Source organism: Ochotona curzoniae, unplaced genomic scaffold (genome assembly GCF_017591425.1).
Source record: "Ochotona curzoniae isolate NIBS_2020 unplaced genomic scaffold, NIBS_Ocur_1.0 contig_1014, whole genome shotgun sequence".
Lineage (NCBI taxonomy): Eukaryota > Metazoa > Chordata > Mammalia > Lagomorpha > Ochotonidae > Ochotona > Ochotona curzoniae.
In genome coordinates this window covers 35,637,562-35,652,842 of record NW_024464920.1, presented here as the reverse complement: position 1 = coordinate 35,652,842, position 15,281 = coordinate 35,637,562, and the positions used below count along the sequence as shown (strand labels likewise).

The 15,281-nt window shown below is 39.1% G+C and overlaps 1 long non-coding RNA gene across 1 annotated transcript in view; it reads left to right on the top strand.

The window, feature by feature from the left end:
• Nucleotides 1-12,150: 12,150 nt before the first annotated feature.
• The window catches only part of LOC121162910, a 60,181-nt gene continuing 57,050 nt past the window's right edge, over nt 12,151-15,281 (top strand). The window contains exon 1 of the long non-coding RNA XR_005884863.1: nt 12,151-12,321. This is a non-coding gene — a long non-coding RNA (uncharacterized LOC121162910). The remainder of the gene's footprint in view (nt 12,322-15,281) is intronic.

Below are 15,281 nucleotides of genomic sequence, written 5' to 3'. Positions count from 1 at the left end.
AACTTTCTCTGTAAGATTTTCATCTGACAGTGTACTACTCTTTACTTGGAATGAAGGAATTTTCCAGAAAGTGATCAAGGATAAACCTAAACAAATAGGCTTTACTTGATCTTTCTAAGTTTATTACCATTATGTCATAGCTTCTTTTGTCCAATCATACTTTCATTTTATTGTCAAAAGTTTAAGCCTAAAAATACAGTTTTGCCTGAGTTTTTGGGTTTTCCTTTCTGAAGGCTCCCATGTCATGTAAAATTTTGAGTGCATAAATTTATATTGTTTTTATCTTGCTTTGTGTTCTAGAGGTGTCAGCCGTGAGTCTTGGAATAGCTGAGGAAATAGTTTTTCTTTCCCAAGCATATAGAGAATCCAACGATTCTATATCCTTTGTCCAAAACCTCAGACATGCAGTTGAATTCTGACCAACATACGACACAAAGACATAAAAATGGAATAACAGTATCTTTGGTGGCAGCCAGCTTTTCTCAAGTCTTTTTCCCTGATGGAGTGATTAATTATAGTTCAGAAAGATGAAAGCAGGAACGATAGAGCACAGTGCATGGAGCTACATTCCACGACTGGGCTTTTCCAATATGGCAACCTCTTTCTGATTTCAGGTGTTTATCATTAAAGCTCACAGATGCTTGGCTGGTGATGTGGCCATGATGCTCTTGATTGACACTTGTGATTGGACTTCGGAGAGTTCCATAGTTTTTGGCTTTCTGTGCACGTGGTTATAATTCTAGCCTTTTCTGGTTGGGCTGAGTTCCAGTTTTATCAGAGCGTTTTCACTACAAGTTAAACCACAATGTGGGTGGCGTTGGGTTGTTCTGGCAAAGAGTAAGGCCTTCTGCTGCACCCCTGAATGTGTGATTGTGGCCCCATTCTAGTTGCACATGCCTAGTAACCGGCCTGACAACAAAAGTGGTCAGCTGTGATCCCTTGAGCGGATCCTGCCAAATGTCAAGACACAGAGACATCTTTGTGGTGTGGACAATTTGATTTAGTTCAATGTTTCTGGACCATTTTTATCATGTGCTTATCCTGTAGGCCCACTAGTGTTCTGAAAATCTCATTTTTTATCACGGCCGGGAGTTAGTGTACCCTCATTCCTACTCCTGCCCCACATCAGTACCTGTTTTGTGCAATAACACAATGACCACAAAAGGGGACTTTTGGGTAACAGAAATCATCACTTAGCTGAGGGTGGTTATGAAAGAGCCTGGAAAGAAAAAAAAAATCATTGTTTTCTATACACAAATCTCAGAAACACAATTCTATGCTAATGGGCAGGTGATTTGTATCTTTAAGAAGCAAGTCATGATGTTAGTTGCAAATCTTTATTCCGGTAACCCTATCATGCATAAAGGCATCTGCATACATTGAGATGCCACATAGAAAGTTGAAATGGAAGTTGTCCTGGTGTAGTGAAGGAATCTAAACCTGGGGATAAGAACGACACCTGTGCCCTACACATCACTTATATACAAAGGAGTAAGTTTTAGAAGTAGAGGGCTAAAGGCACATATTTCAAAAGTCAAGTTTGACTGAAAATAGGAAAAGCCAGAGGGACAGCGTGACCCTGGGTTGTTGTAATTAACACATAGAACCTTCTATGGTGGCCTCTAAAAATTGTCTTTTTAATCTGTGGGCTGCAGGCTGAAAGGCAGACAGCTAGGAATTTAGATCTAATCTTCAAGCTTGTATTTTCGGGGATGACTGAGATGTTAATATTCTAGAATTTTGGTTGCCAAGTGTGGGTTAACCAGGATTGTACTTGCTGTCACACTCCCATGTGACATTCTGCTGTTTTTCTTGGAAAACTGGAAGTGGGAAATCACTACGGAAATTTCATTCTCCATTAAATGTTTACTTAGGGCTGCAGCAGCTTAAAAAATTCCAGATGTAGCAGGTAGAAAACTTAGGGTTGGCTATATATTTTTTTGAAGATTCATTTATTTTACTGGAAAGAGTTACAGAGAGACTGGGGGCAACAGAAAGAGAGAATCTTCTATCTGCTAGTTCACTTCCCAAATTGGCCAGAGCTAGACTAGTCTGAAGCTTCTTTTAGGTCTCTCACATGGGTGCAGGGCCCCAAGGACCTGGGCCAATCTCCATTGCTTTCCTAAGGCACAAAGGGGGGGCTGACCAGCGAAGTAGAGCAGCTAGAACAGGGACTGGAGCTCATGTGAGTGTTATAAGGCAGGGGATTAACCTGTTATGCCACCGTGCCAGCCCCAGGGCTAGTTATTATTAACAGATATGAGGACCCTCGAGTTCTGAAACAATTTATCAGAGAGACGAAGGGAGATATGGCAAAAACTAAACCATTAGGAATGTTTTCCCATGATGATCCATTGGAGAAAAAAGCAAAATACAGCATAAATTAGGCAGGAGGATCAGATTTGACACCTGCCTGATTCCCAGGAATTGTTTGTGAAGTTGAGCCACTCCTATAGGCATGGAGAAGAAAGGAGAGGAGAGCAAAGGAGAGGAGATATAAGGGAGGGGACAAGAGGAGGATTACTTTACTAATCACATGGTGTTATTATATGGTCCATTTCTTTGGCTAATGTGTCCACAATGATGGCATTATTGTTGTTCAGATTTTACTTTCCTTGCTTGAACTATTTTGGGCTGATGGCTGTTTTATTTTATTTTCTATTTATTTGAGAGACAGAGTGCAGAGGGGGGTGGGTAGGAGAGAGAGAGAGAAATTCCATCCATTGGATCGCTTCCCAAATGCCTATAACAGCTGAGGCTGGACTGGCAATCTAGGAACTCAGTGCAGTTATCCTGTGTGATTGTAACAAGCCCCAGAATTTAAGCCATCACTGCTGCATTAGAAGATCGCGGGGATCAGGAGTGAAACTGAGCATCACATCCAGGTACTCTGTGAGATGTAAACATCTTAACTCACACGTTAAATCTCTATCCTGGGTTAATTTGCTTTTAGAGTGTTTATTTATTTTTATATACTTGAAAGGGGAGAGAGACAAGGGGAGAGAAAAGACGGAGAAGCCGTGCATCTGTTGGTTTACTTCCCAAATGCTCACAGCATCCAGGGAAGGGTCAGGCTATTAGCACCTCCATCCGGGTCTCCCATATGGGTGGCAAGGATCCAAGCACTTTGACGTCATCTGCTGCTTTCCTTGGTGCACATTAGTAAGAAACTGGATTAGAAGCAGAGTGTCTGTGACACCCAAATTACCGTTCCAATATGGGATGCAGGCCTTGCTAGTGGCAGCCTAAGGCACTGGGCCACAATGCCCACTCCTGCTTGGCTATTTTAAGTTGTTTTTCATAAAAATGTGCTAAATGTGACTAGTTCGTTTGGTTGCCCAAATGATATTTAGTTAGTAAATTCTAAGATATCACAGCTAACTTCTCTTGACAGACCTGAAATGGAAAATATGTACATACATATATATATCTCCATATATAAATATATATATCTGATAAAATTTTAACAGTAATCAAATAAGCAAATCTTTAAATTTAATGTGTATTTACTTTTTCTTGAGGGCTTCTTCACCCCTCTTATTTGAGGGCAAATGATGATCAATGCTATTTTTTTGTTGTTTTGAGGGGGAAAGGACTGGTAAGTATAGATTTTTTTAAACTCGAAAGTGTCCAAGATTAGCAAAAGTTAGAGAAATTCGAGTTCACTGTCTCATTCCATTTGTGAAGTGAGCATAAAAAAATTCCTCATGCAAAAACACAAAATACAAGATTATATATTATACAAAAAATAAATACAATGCAAAGATAGAAATTTCCATGCATTTCTCTTTCCTTTGCAAATATTGAAACAATAGGAACATTTAGAATGTGTTCTAATTTGAACAAATTCTCCTGACTACGTGAATGCCTTTTGCAAGCCTTCTTTCCTTTCATCTATAGATAGTAAAGTGGGTTTTGCATACTTGGTTCTGAAACTGGTCTTTGTTTATAGTAAAGAGTATAGGAAATTTAACATATGAGTGATTCTTTGAAGCATGCTATGGGTTGGAAAGATAAAAATCTTGTTTCTCATTCAACATAAGCTTTCTCCATTTGTTATTGATTCATTTTATTTGTATGTATTTGGAAGGCAGAGTTGCAGAGAGAGATAAGAGATAGAGATAGAGAGAGAGAGAGAGAGATCTACCATCTTCTGGTTTATACACTAAAAAGCTGCAACAACTGGGACTGGGCCGGGCTGAAGTTAGGAGTCTGGAACTGCATCTGGGTCTCCCACATGGGTGGGAGGGACCCGAGTCCTTAAGCCTGCTTCTGCTGCTTTTCCAGGCTCCTTAACAGGGACCTAGGATCAGAAGCAGAAGCAGCCAAAACTCAGATTGGTGCTGATATGCGATGTTGGCATTGCATTGGCAGTTTAACCTATTGTGCCACAATTCCAGCCTTCTTGCTCTTCTTTCTTTTTTAAAGCTGATTTTCTTCTTTACAACATCGCTTTTACTACTGTTTGCAGATTACTATAGGACTTGTAACACAGAAGTAAGCTCTTTTTTTTTTTTAAAGATTTATTTTTATTATTTTTTTATTGGAAAGGCGGATATACAGAGAGGAGAGACAGAGAGGAAGATCCTCCGTCCGATGATTCACTCCCCAAGTGTGCACAACGGGTCGATACCATGCCGATCCGAAGCCAGGAGCCTCTTCCGGGTCTCCCACGCGGGTGCAGGGTCCCAAAGCTTTGGGCCGTCCTCGACTGCTTTCCCAGGCCACAGGCAGGGAGCTGGAAGGGAAGCAGGGCTGCCGGGATTAGAACCGGCGCCCATATGGGATCCCGGGCGTGCAAGGCGAGGACCTTTAACCACTTGCGCCACCGCGCCGGGCCCAAGCTCTTTCTTTTTCATCAGACCCATTGAGGCTTATGTGCTCTGAACAGTGGGAACAGAATCAATGTCTTGGATGGTACAAGACAAAGTCCTATCCCAATAGACAACATTAAGATGATGGGACTAAGTATTGTTTCAGCATTTTCCAAGCATACAGAGCTGTTTTTTAAAGTTATATTTGGGGCTTTATAGTAAGAGTGTTCTGTCTTACTGTTTCCAGAGCTGGAACTGTTATGCATGTTCATCATGTTAAATAACAGACTGGAGTGAATATTGAAGCACGGTGTTTCTGGGTGCTGGGGCAGCACTGTATGTTAAGTATTGCTTCAGGAAAAATGTATTTACACACATGCTGACAGTTCTTTTCCAGGTGGGAGCCCTCGTCCTCCCTGCACACTGCAGCTTCAATCTTCCCACTGTGAAATTTTAGACAGCTTGTCTGCAGAGGCTGTGCCAGATCTATTAATATTTATACATTCCATTCACACTGCAGTCAGAGCGTCTAAGTTGCAGATCTTTCTGATTTGGAAGCTATTAAGATTCATGACCCCTTTAGCTATTTACTTCTTGTGGTCTGGGAGCCTTTGCAATCAGCTTACACTGAGGAAGAAAGCACAAATCATTACTGCTTAAATATTGTCCTGTAGTGGGATCATTTGTAGTCCATCAGAGGAGTGTTATGAACTTGAATGCGTTCATTTCTCTCCAGACAGAGGTCATTACAAGAAGTATTCTTCTTCTTGGAAAGGGATAGAACAAAAGTGTTACTTAACACCCCAATTTTTTTTTTAATTCCAAGTTAGTGACTCTGACTGAAGCTTCATAGATTATTAAGAAATAATAGCTAATCAATACTTTTTTTTCTTCTTGAAGGCAAGCATTGATTGAACAAATGATGGGGTGATGTGATACATCCAAAAACCAATCAAATGTTAGGGTGTGCATTACTCTGCCTCTGATGAATCTCTTCTCTTAACTGTTGTTCTTTGATGTCTCTAGTTTATAAAGATTTGTCAACTTGAAGCTGGCTCTCATTTTTAAATAATATATAAGGTTTTTGATATCTTTTAACAAAAAGTCTCTAAGACATTTTGCTGGATTCTATCAAAATAGTCTTATACCATTGACAGCAAAAAAAGAGACAGGAGAAGAGGGTGAAGGGAAGGGAGAGCGGATAAGTATTCACTGCTAACAATGACCTGCAAGTTGTACACGTCCTCAATTATTTTAAGCCTTACAACAATCTGTAAGTAGGTATTATTATTCCTATTGGCTGGCCAGCAATGAAACTATGAAGGAATCAAATAGCTTCTTTAAGAGCACACAACTAGTAAATAAAATTTCAATCCCGAGAACATTGTGCTATTTACAATATTCTATTCTTTAGTTGACATTTTAGCTGCATTTCTCAAAGAAATATTAGGTCTGGCTCCTGAATGACCATATACTGGTTAGTCTTACTTCCCTATGTGGACTGTTTCTAATATAAAGTGTAAGATTCATGAATTCTGAAGTAACCTACTGGTTAGTTCTGTTAGTTTGCTTTTTATCTGTCTTCTATTTTCTGAGATGCAAATAAAAGGAAACAGAGCAACAAAGGTAACTCCTTTATCAAAACCCTGAATCATCTCCATCATCACCTGCTTTTCCATATCCACCTTACCACATTGAGGGTGAATTACTGAATTACATTTCACTGACGTAGACATTATTTTCTATCCTTGAACTGTCAAAGAAAATGTGTCATGTTTTGTAATTGAAGGCCAAACGTCCTTGCAGGTGGCATCTGACAATCTGCAAAAAATGTTTGGAGGATTTTTTTTATACAACACACCATATTTCAAACTATTATTTAACATAATGGGCTGGTGCCATGGAGGAGTAGGTTAAGCCCGTGCCTGCTATGCCAGCATCCCATATTGGCACTGGTTCCAGATGTGGATGCTACACTCTGATCCAGTTCCCTGCTGACATGCCTGGGAAAGCAGTGAAAGATGGACCAAGTCTTTAGGTCCCTGCACCCATGTGGGAAGAAGTCCTAAAGAAGCTCCACACCCCAGGGTTTGAAGTAGCCCAGCTCTGGCTGTTGGAACACTTTAGAGAATGAATCAGTCCGTAGAACATCTTTCTCTCTTCCTTTCCTTCACTCTCTGCAAATCTTCCTTTCAAATAAAAATAATAAAAAGAAATAAAATCAAATGCTTAATTGATATATTTTTGAAGGTTTATTTATTTGAAAGGTATTAGGGGAGAGAGGGAGGGAAGGAGAGGGGTTGTATATAGAGAAAAATCCATTGAATCACTTCTCAAATGGCCACAACGGCTAGGGCTGGGAGCGAGGAGCGAGGAGCCTGGAGCTCCATCTAGGGCTCCCATGTTGGTGGCAGGGTCCAAGTACTAGAACCATCTTTCAGTGCTTTCTCAGGTGTATCAGTAGGGGCCTGGAAAGGGAGTGGAGCAGTCAGGACCTGAATTGGTGCCTCTGTAGGATGCCTGTATTGCAGTCAGGAAGTTGACACATTGTGCAACGACACTGGTCCCTAACTGACGTTACTTCAACTCGCTTGAAGATGAGTCATATTCAAGTATGTAATCTCTTTATATCTAGATTTCCTCTGTGTTAATAAAAACAGTGGATTTTCACACTCAGCTCTCTCACTCTCACACTCTCCATCTTTCCAATACAAAACGTAAGTACTAATTAAAATATTCAAATCAGTGTTTAGTCAACTTTGCAACATATTAAAATGGTTGAACTAAACCTGAAGGAGAAAAACAGCTTCAGAAAGGAAACAAAACAAATGCTTTTGCCTTACAAATAAACAACAAAACAAGAACAAAAAAAAAGCAAAGGTGAGCATCATCATGTACCAGAATCAGAACAGGCTTTGAAATGCTGTTTCTTTGAGGAAAAAGATACGTTTTTGATTCCGTGCTGCTTTGGGTGATGGCTGTTTTAGCCTATCAGGTTTTCTGAAGAGCCAGCAGAGGAGGAAGGACAAAAACGAAATGCCTTCTTAGAGCCTTAGTTTTGTTTCCATTTCTTTGCTTTCTCTGGCACGATGGACGGATGAAAAGTAGGTGTTTGTGTTTGAGGAGGAGCTTTATTCCTGAGATCCACTCTGTCTCCTTCAAGGATTAGGTTCAAAGACAAGATGCTCCTGTTTTATTCAAATGCTGGCAGCCTTCGAGTTCACCACCAAAGGGCTTGGTGGTGATAAAGAACAACCACCCAGGTTTTGTGCTCTGCTTGCAGCAAATTTAATTTGGCCCTGACTGTAATTTCCTCTCAGTTTCCTGTTGGCTGGAGGTCAGAGAGGGTAGATGTTTAATCTCTGTTTAATCCTTAAACTATATGCCAAAAAGGGATTTCACATGATAGTCAAAATAGCTTTTCCATGCATATTTTCACCAGAAAAAGGTTTAAGTGGGATTTTGAATTCTCTTCAGTGATCCTTTTAGTCACCTCAGTAGTTCTCATATCAACAATGCTGTTTGCACCTTGTCAGGAATATATAGGGACAGAGGCACTCTAATTGGAAATTTGAAAGTATAAGGGATGAGATTGGTTTGTTTCTCAACTAGGCTATAAGTGTGATTTAAGGAGCTGATCGCTAGTACCATCATTGTGGCATTACAGGTCAAGTAATCACCTATAATACTTGTATCCATATTATGTGGGTGCTGGTTTGTGTCCTGGCTGCTCCACTTGCTACCCAGCGCCCTGAAAAATGGACTTGGAAAAGTAGCATAAGACAGCACAAGAATTTGGGCCCCTGCCACCCATGTTGGAGACTGAGCTTAGCTACTGGCTTCAGACTGTCTCTGCCCTGGCAGAGGAGTAAACCAGCAGATGGAGGACCTTTCTCTGTCTCTGTAGTTCTGACTTTCAAACAAATAAACATATCATTTTTAAAAAGAAGCCAATGGTATTTCAGAAAATAAAGACAAATATCTAATACATTATTATTTAACATTATTATAATATGATTTTTAAAAGGTTTATTTCTAAGGTAGAACAACAAAAAGAGAGACAGAAAGAGAGGGAGTAGGAGAAGGGAGGGAGAAGAAGGGAGCACAGAGAGAGAGAGAGAGAGAGAGAGAGAGAGAGAGAGAGAGAGAGTGCTGGTTCAATCTCCAAATCACAAAGCCAGGTCTTGACCAGGCTAAGCCCAGGGACTGAATTCTTTCCTACAATTTTCATTTATTTCTTTTAATTTTATTTGAAAGGTTGAAAGAGTTGTGGGTATCTTCCATTTGCTAGTTCACTCTTCAAATAACTACAGTTTCTGGTACTGGATCAGGCTGAAGCTGAGAACTCAATTCTGGTCTTCCATGTGGGTGGCAGAGATTCAAATACTTCATTCACCTCCCAGAATGGATTTCTGCAGGAAGCTGGAATCAGACGGAGGGAGCCTGGACTTGAACAAGGCTGCCTGACAAGGGATGTATGCCTCTGAAGCAGCAGTGTAACCACTGGATCAAATGTTCTCCTTGTGAGCTGCTTATTCACCATTATATTTTATTGTTTCATTGACTCTCCTCCTCTACCTGTCTCTGCCCCTTGTCACTGCATTTCCCTGTTACAGAACACCTGTTCTGATTTGTAATTCACTGTATATGTAATGGTCTCATGCACTGGACTGTCACCTTGAGGAAAAGGGTCAGTGCCTTATACAAGGGCTGCTCAAAGACTTCATGGAAAATATGTATTATGTATTATGAAAAGATATAAATAGACTTCAATTTTTTTTGCATCAAAATAAGCTTATCTTTGAATTCTGTCTTCCACAAACTGCTTGAAGTAATCTACTGCATTATTATTTTATTTTATGGCATTCATTAGTTTCCATTAGCTGCAGTGCATTGTCATTTTTACATAAACATTGGTTTGGTAAATGATTACTCTCCTGAATAATTACTGTGTTTCCACTTTATATTCTAATGTGTTCAGAAGCTTCAGAAACAGAATCAAGATCTTTAATAATTTCCAAGCTTCACACAGAAAGAAGAGACACAAGAAAGGAGTCCATTTTTGAAAAGGACATTGCAGACCCTCTCTAACCATCATGAAACGTAGGAATAGCAATGGCTCATTGCTAACATGAGGTGAACCTGTAGTTTATATGATACTTACTGCCACAAAAGAATCACAGCTTGAAGTGAAAATATTTTTGATATCCAGGTTGGCGCTGTGCCAATTATATCAGGATCAGGTCAACATTTTTATTGAATTTGCTTTTCAGAAAATACACACATTGCTTTCATTGCAGGTTCCTTTGTTATCTCTAAATCAATAGTTCTGTTAGACTCCACATTACATTAATCTGTCAAACAAACAAACAAACAAAAACCAAGCACCCAAACAAAACAAAGCAAAACAAAACAAAAAAGTTGTTCTTGCACACCCAGATTTTCACTTGCTTCTGTCAAAACTATTTAAATTGCTAGTGACCAAGGAGTGATTATTTGATGTCTTAGTTGGTATTCTGTTGTTATGATGGGACACTTGAATTTGAGTAGCATGTAAAGAATAGGAGGCTGGATGGTCGTAGAGCAGGGTATTAGAATTTGGTCAAGGACTTTTCGTGTTGTAATTTGGTGAAGGGCACCACTTGATTTGGAAGCCAGGAGTGTACAAGCCAAGGCCTCTCTGTTTCTTCTTAAGCCATCGATCCCTTCATCAGAGCCCAACTTCCTAATCTCCATCTAACCCCAATGACTTCTCCCAGGTCTCTCCTCCAGTTAGCCTTAGGATGTGAATTTGGGGATTAAGTTTCCAGAAAATCTGTCTGTGATGTAGTCACTTTTCAGTGTTTCACCTGCCTTGGTTTTAGAAACACTGGGGTCCAATTTTCAGGTTGACTGAATTCTAAGGGGTGGTTATATTTCATCAGATTGACTATCCCATAGTAACAGGTAACTGTAATATAAAAGTACTTCAAAAACAAATCAAAAGATGTTTTTTATTGGTGCAAATTTTTTTGAAACCCATACATAAATTTCTCATAATATGCATTTTCCATATAGTTTTTGAAGGTCCTTGTATTTGTGAATTTTACTTTTTTTTTTTCGAGATAAACTCATCTTTCCATACATTGTATGAATACTGAATCTGTGAAAAGCCTTTCTTCTCTGTAATCTCAACTAGGAATGTCTGTTCTTTAAAAGTTTTCTGAGCAGTCTTTTTCTAGAAAAATCTGATTTTAAGAAATTCCAGTGGGGAGTGCTTTTAAGCCGAGCCATTGAGACCTGCATAACTCATACCAGCATGCCTGGCTTTGGCATTCTGGCTCTGGCTGCACTTTGCAGTTTACTGTCATTGTTGACACCCATAGGCCATGGTGATGGCTCCAGTAGTAGAATTCCTGTGTTGAGTTCTTAGCTCCTGGCTTTGGCTTAGCTTGCTCCCAGATACTGTGGTCTTTAGGGAGCAAACCATGATTAGGAGTCTTGTCTGTGTCTCTTCATCTTTCTAAAAAAAGACACCCAAATTACCAGAATAAAAAATATGAGAATTTATGTCTTTTGGATGATTAGAAACAGAAAAACTTTAGCTCGGTGGTGTGAGAAAAAAAAAAAGGATTGAGGGGATGTATTTGTGAAGTCCCAAGGTCTACAATTATTTTGTGCTTTTTCCCCCGTTTCATTTTTTCAAATTGCTGCTATCTACAATAGTAACTTAAAAAACATTTCTCCTAGGCTTAATCATCATTCTATTAACTGTATCCTGTAGGTATGGGCAATGGCAGAGAGTCCAGCATCCTATTGTCAAGATACATTCAACAGTTTCATTGGGAGTCCAACTTTGATTTGGAAGTAGAGGTGCACACTGCATTGTATCTTCACATCCGGATGTGATAGTCTCTACTGCACAGTTACTATACATCTGCTTAAATGTAAATCCATAAAACAAAATCAACAACAAAAAGGAAAAGAGAAAATTTACAACACCATGAAGTTAAATAACATGCTGCTGAATGACCAATGTGTTGCTGAAGAAATGAAAAAGAAAATAAAAGACATTCTTGAATTAAACAATGCTATTGTATGACCTATGAGTCAGTGAGGAAGTTAATAAGAAAAACAAACACTGTTTTTGAATGAATGAAAGTTAAAAACAAAAATACCAACTCCCCTGAGATGTAGCAAAAACCATATTTAAGGGGCCATTGATCTTGTATTTCCCATGAAGGTTGCCTTATATTAGTGGGCACATATATTTGTCATTTGTGGATTGACCTGTTTCACTGAGCATAATGGTCTCTAACTGGGACCATTTGGATGCAAATGGTAGCATTTCATTATTTTTAATAACTGAGTAGTATTCCACAGAGAAGATGTACCACAGTTTCTTTATCTACTTCTCATTTGACGGGCATCTGGGATGTTTCCATGTCTTTGCTATTGTAGATTGTGCTGCTACAGATACAGGATTACAGATCCTTTCATACAAGAGCTGATCATGAGACAAAGAAATGTGAGTCAGTGATGTGTGGGATCTTAGAAACTCATTCCTCAAGGGAGAAGCGTGCCATTAATCCTCACTATTTTTTTTTTTGTCTCAGTGTTCAGAATGTGGGTTAAGATGGGCTCCCTGAAACCAGGTGGCTGAGAGCAGAAGTCCAGGGTTGATACAGCAACAGGAAAAAGGGATCTTTGGTCTTTTGATGACCTTGTGGGACTGGGCTGCCCTCCTAGCTTTCCACCATTCAAACTCGGAGAGATGTAAAATGTCTGTCTTATTTCAGATGCTGCTGTTTGCCACCTATGAAACATGTGAAAAACAAAAACCCTCTAAATTCCCTCATATTAATGCATAGCAAGTGGGAGAAGATTTTTAGTTTGGGCAGTATTTGAAATAAAATAATGATAAAATGGAATCAGAAAATTATCATGTCCATAAACCAAATATTCTATGATCGCTAAACTTACAATGGCTGAGTATGTGTGGATGGCTCTATGGGTCAGGGTTTATTACACAACCACACAGAAGGCATTAGGTATTCAAGTCTTTTACAATCATTTCATTCAGATCAGGTCTATATTTCAAGCGAAGGGCATTAGTGATAGACTGTTTTATCAGGATAACAACAATCTAATTTATCTTGCTTTTGAGAGAACTTTTGCCAATAATAGGCAATGCTACCTTTTCAATGAGATTTTCAGAAGGAAGATCTGACTTGTTAATAGTTTGGAAAGATTTTAAGCCCACTTCAAGTTGAAGTAAATCCAAAACCTTATTATTCAAATTAAATACATAGTCATGCATCGCTTTTGTCTTGGGTTAGATAGAATAGTTTAGGGAAAGAAAACTATGTGCAAGTCTAATGTCCACAAAGAAGGACTGGTCATTTAAGAGGGAGAAGTCATGAGGTAGGTACTTGTAAAGCACAATAAACTGGAGTTGACCAAGTAGAATGTCGCGAGTTTTTGAGGGTACTCCAGCACGATCACTAGGCTAACTGAATGGTATCTTATTAGAGTATGTCAATCATATAGGCCATGGGACATGCGACAGAAGCAAACTTTATTTTGTGCCTTTCCAAAAGTAGCATTTGAATTATTTCCCAGTCTGTATGGTGGCTTGGAAACTAAACTAAACTAAACTAAACTAAACTAAACTAAACTAAACTAAACTAAACTAAACTAAACTAAACTAAATGTAATATTAAATGCATTTTCAACTTCATTAGATTTTCAGTTAAGGTGTGTTTGTTGGTATGTAATCTTATCACAAATCAAGGAGTGTTTCTACTCACTTTCTCAAACATTTCAATGGAATTATTGGCTTACATTATATTAATTTAGTATATATTAGAACTGAATGCATATTTCATAAATCACATTACATGAACAATGAGTTAGGACCCCACATGAATCATCGTTGTTGGGTGTAAAATGTTCAGCAGAGAACTGTGTAGGTTTGTTGGCTAGTGAAAGAGTAAGCGAATAGAGAAAGGAAGGTGATTCATTTTTCTTGGTACATTTAGTCACATGTGTGATGGAGAAGAGATATTTAAGATAATTAAAAGATACTTTTTGTAACCCCTCCAAATTTTTCCATAATTATCTGCATTATTAAAAAGTTAAAAAAAAAAGAGTTTTTCTTTTGTAGTTTTCACAGAAAAAAAAAGTTTTCAGAATTCTGCTTAGGTTCCATTCAATAGTTATAATTGCCTCAAGTCTATTTTTTTGTTGATTTCCCAGATTATGTTTAAGTATTCCTTCAACCAGAAGTAACAGCAGCAGGAAGGACAAGGAGCGGGGGACAAGAGCAAAAGAATCACTGCCTTTTATGCACTTCTGCAAATGTATTCTTAAGTATCATCGTCATTATTTTTGAACCTGTATGAAAGCTACAATCTAAGACCTCTGCTGATTTCTTACTCTTAGTTGCATTTGGCAAAGCCAAAACCGTGAGCGTCAACATCAAGCTTACAGCTCCAATGTGAATGATTCTTTAAGATGCTAGTCACAGTACATCCCAGAGCAGTTGTCAAACACATCAGGGTCAATTTGGCAAATATGCCTTAGAATTGTCCAAATTTTTTATGTTGGAAGATTATATCATGAAGAATGAACACCTTTTCTTTCTACCATGAGCAACAGTTGAGTTTAACTGAAGAGATTTTGTCAGGGAGTTTTTGAGAAGGCAGTGCCTCCTCCATACCTAGGCTTAGAAAATCTCTTGAGTAGATTTATGCAGGAAATGCAGGCTTGCTAATGAGGTGGAACCGCAAGACACACTCAACAGAAACACAGAATTTCGGAGCTAATTGTTACCAGCCTGACCTAAGTAAGATAACTGGGAAGCATTGTAGTTATTTTTTTACCCTGAAAAATCCTGTTTGCTCTTTGTAGTCATGCCAAAGTCATGCAATTACAAATTAATTCTTTTTAAAATTGTATTTGAGAGGCAAAAGGGGGAAAAGGAAAGCCGGGGGGCGGGCGGGGTAAGAGAGACAGAGTGATTGATTCTTCCTCCACTGATTTACTTTTCCAGTGCTCTCAGCAACCAGGACTGAGTCAGGCCAAAGGTGGGAGTCTGGAATTCAATCCAGGTTACCCATATGGGTGGTTGGAACCCAAACTACTTAATCCCTGCTGTCTTCCAGGGTCTGTACTAGCAGAAATGAACTGGAAGTAAAACTGATATGAGGCTGGTGTCCTGACAGCTTAGTTGTTGGGCCAAACAATCTCAGTTTTAAAAAATTTCAAACTTTAGTTGTGTGTAGGATTCCGCGGGAGAAAGTGTATTAACTAGGATTATCTTTTATGGGATGGGTGTTCGGCTTAGTGGGTGAGATGCCTGCATTCCATATTTGAGTGCCTGGCTTTGCTAACCTGGCTCTGGCTCCTGACTTAAGCTTCCTGCTGGTGTGGACCTCAGGAGAGAGAGCAAAGGTAAGTCACATAGTTGGGTTCCTGCCATTCATG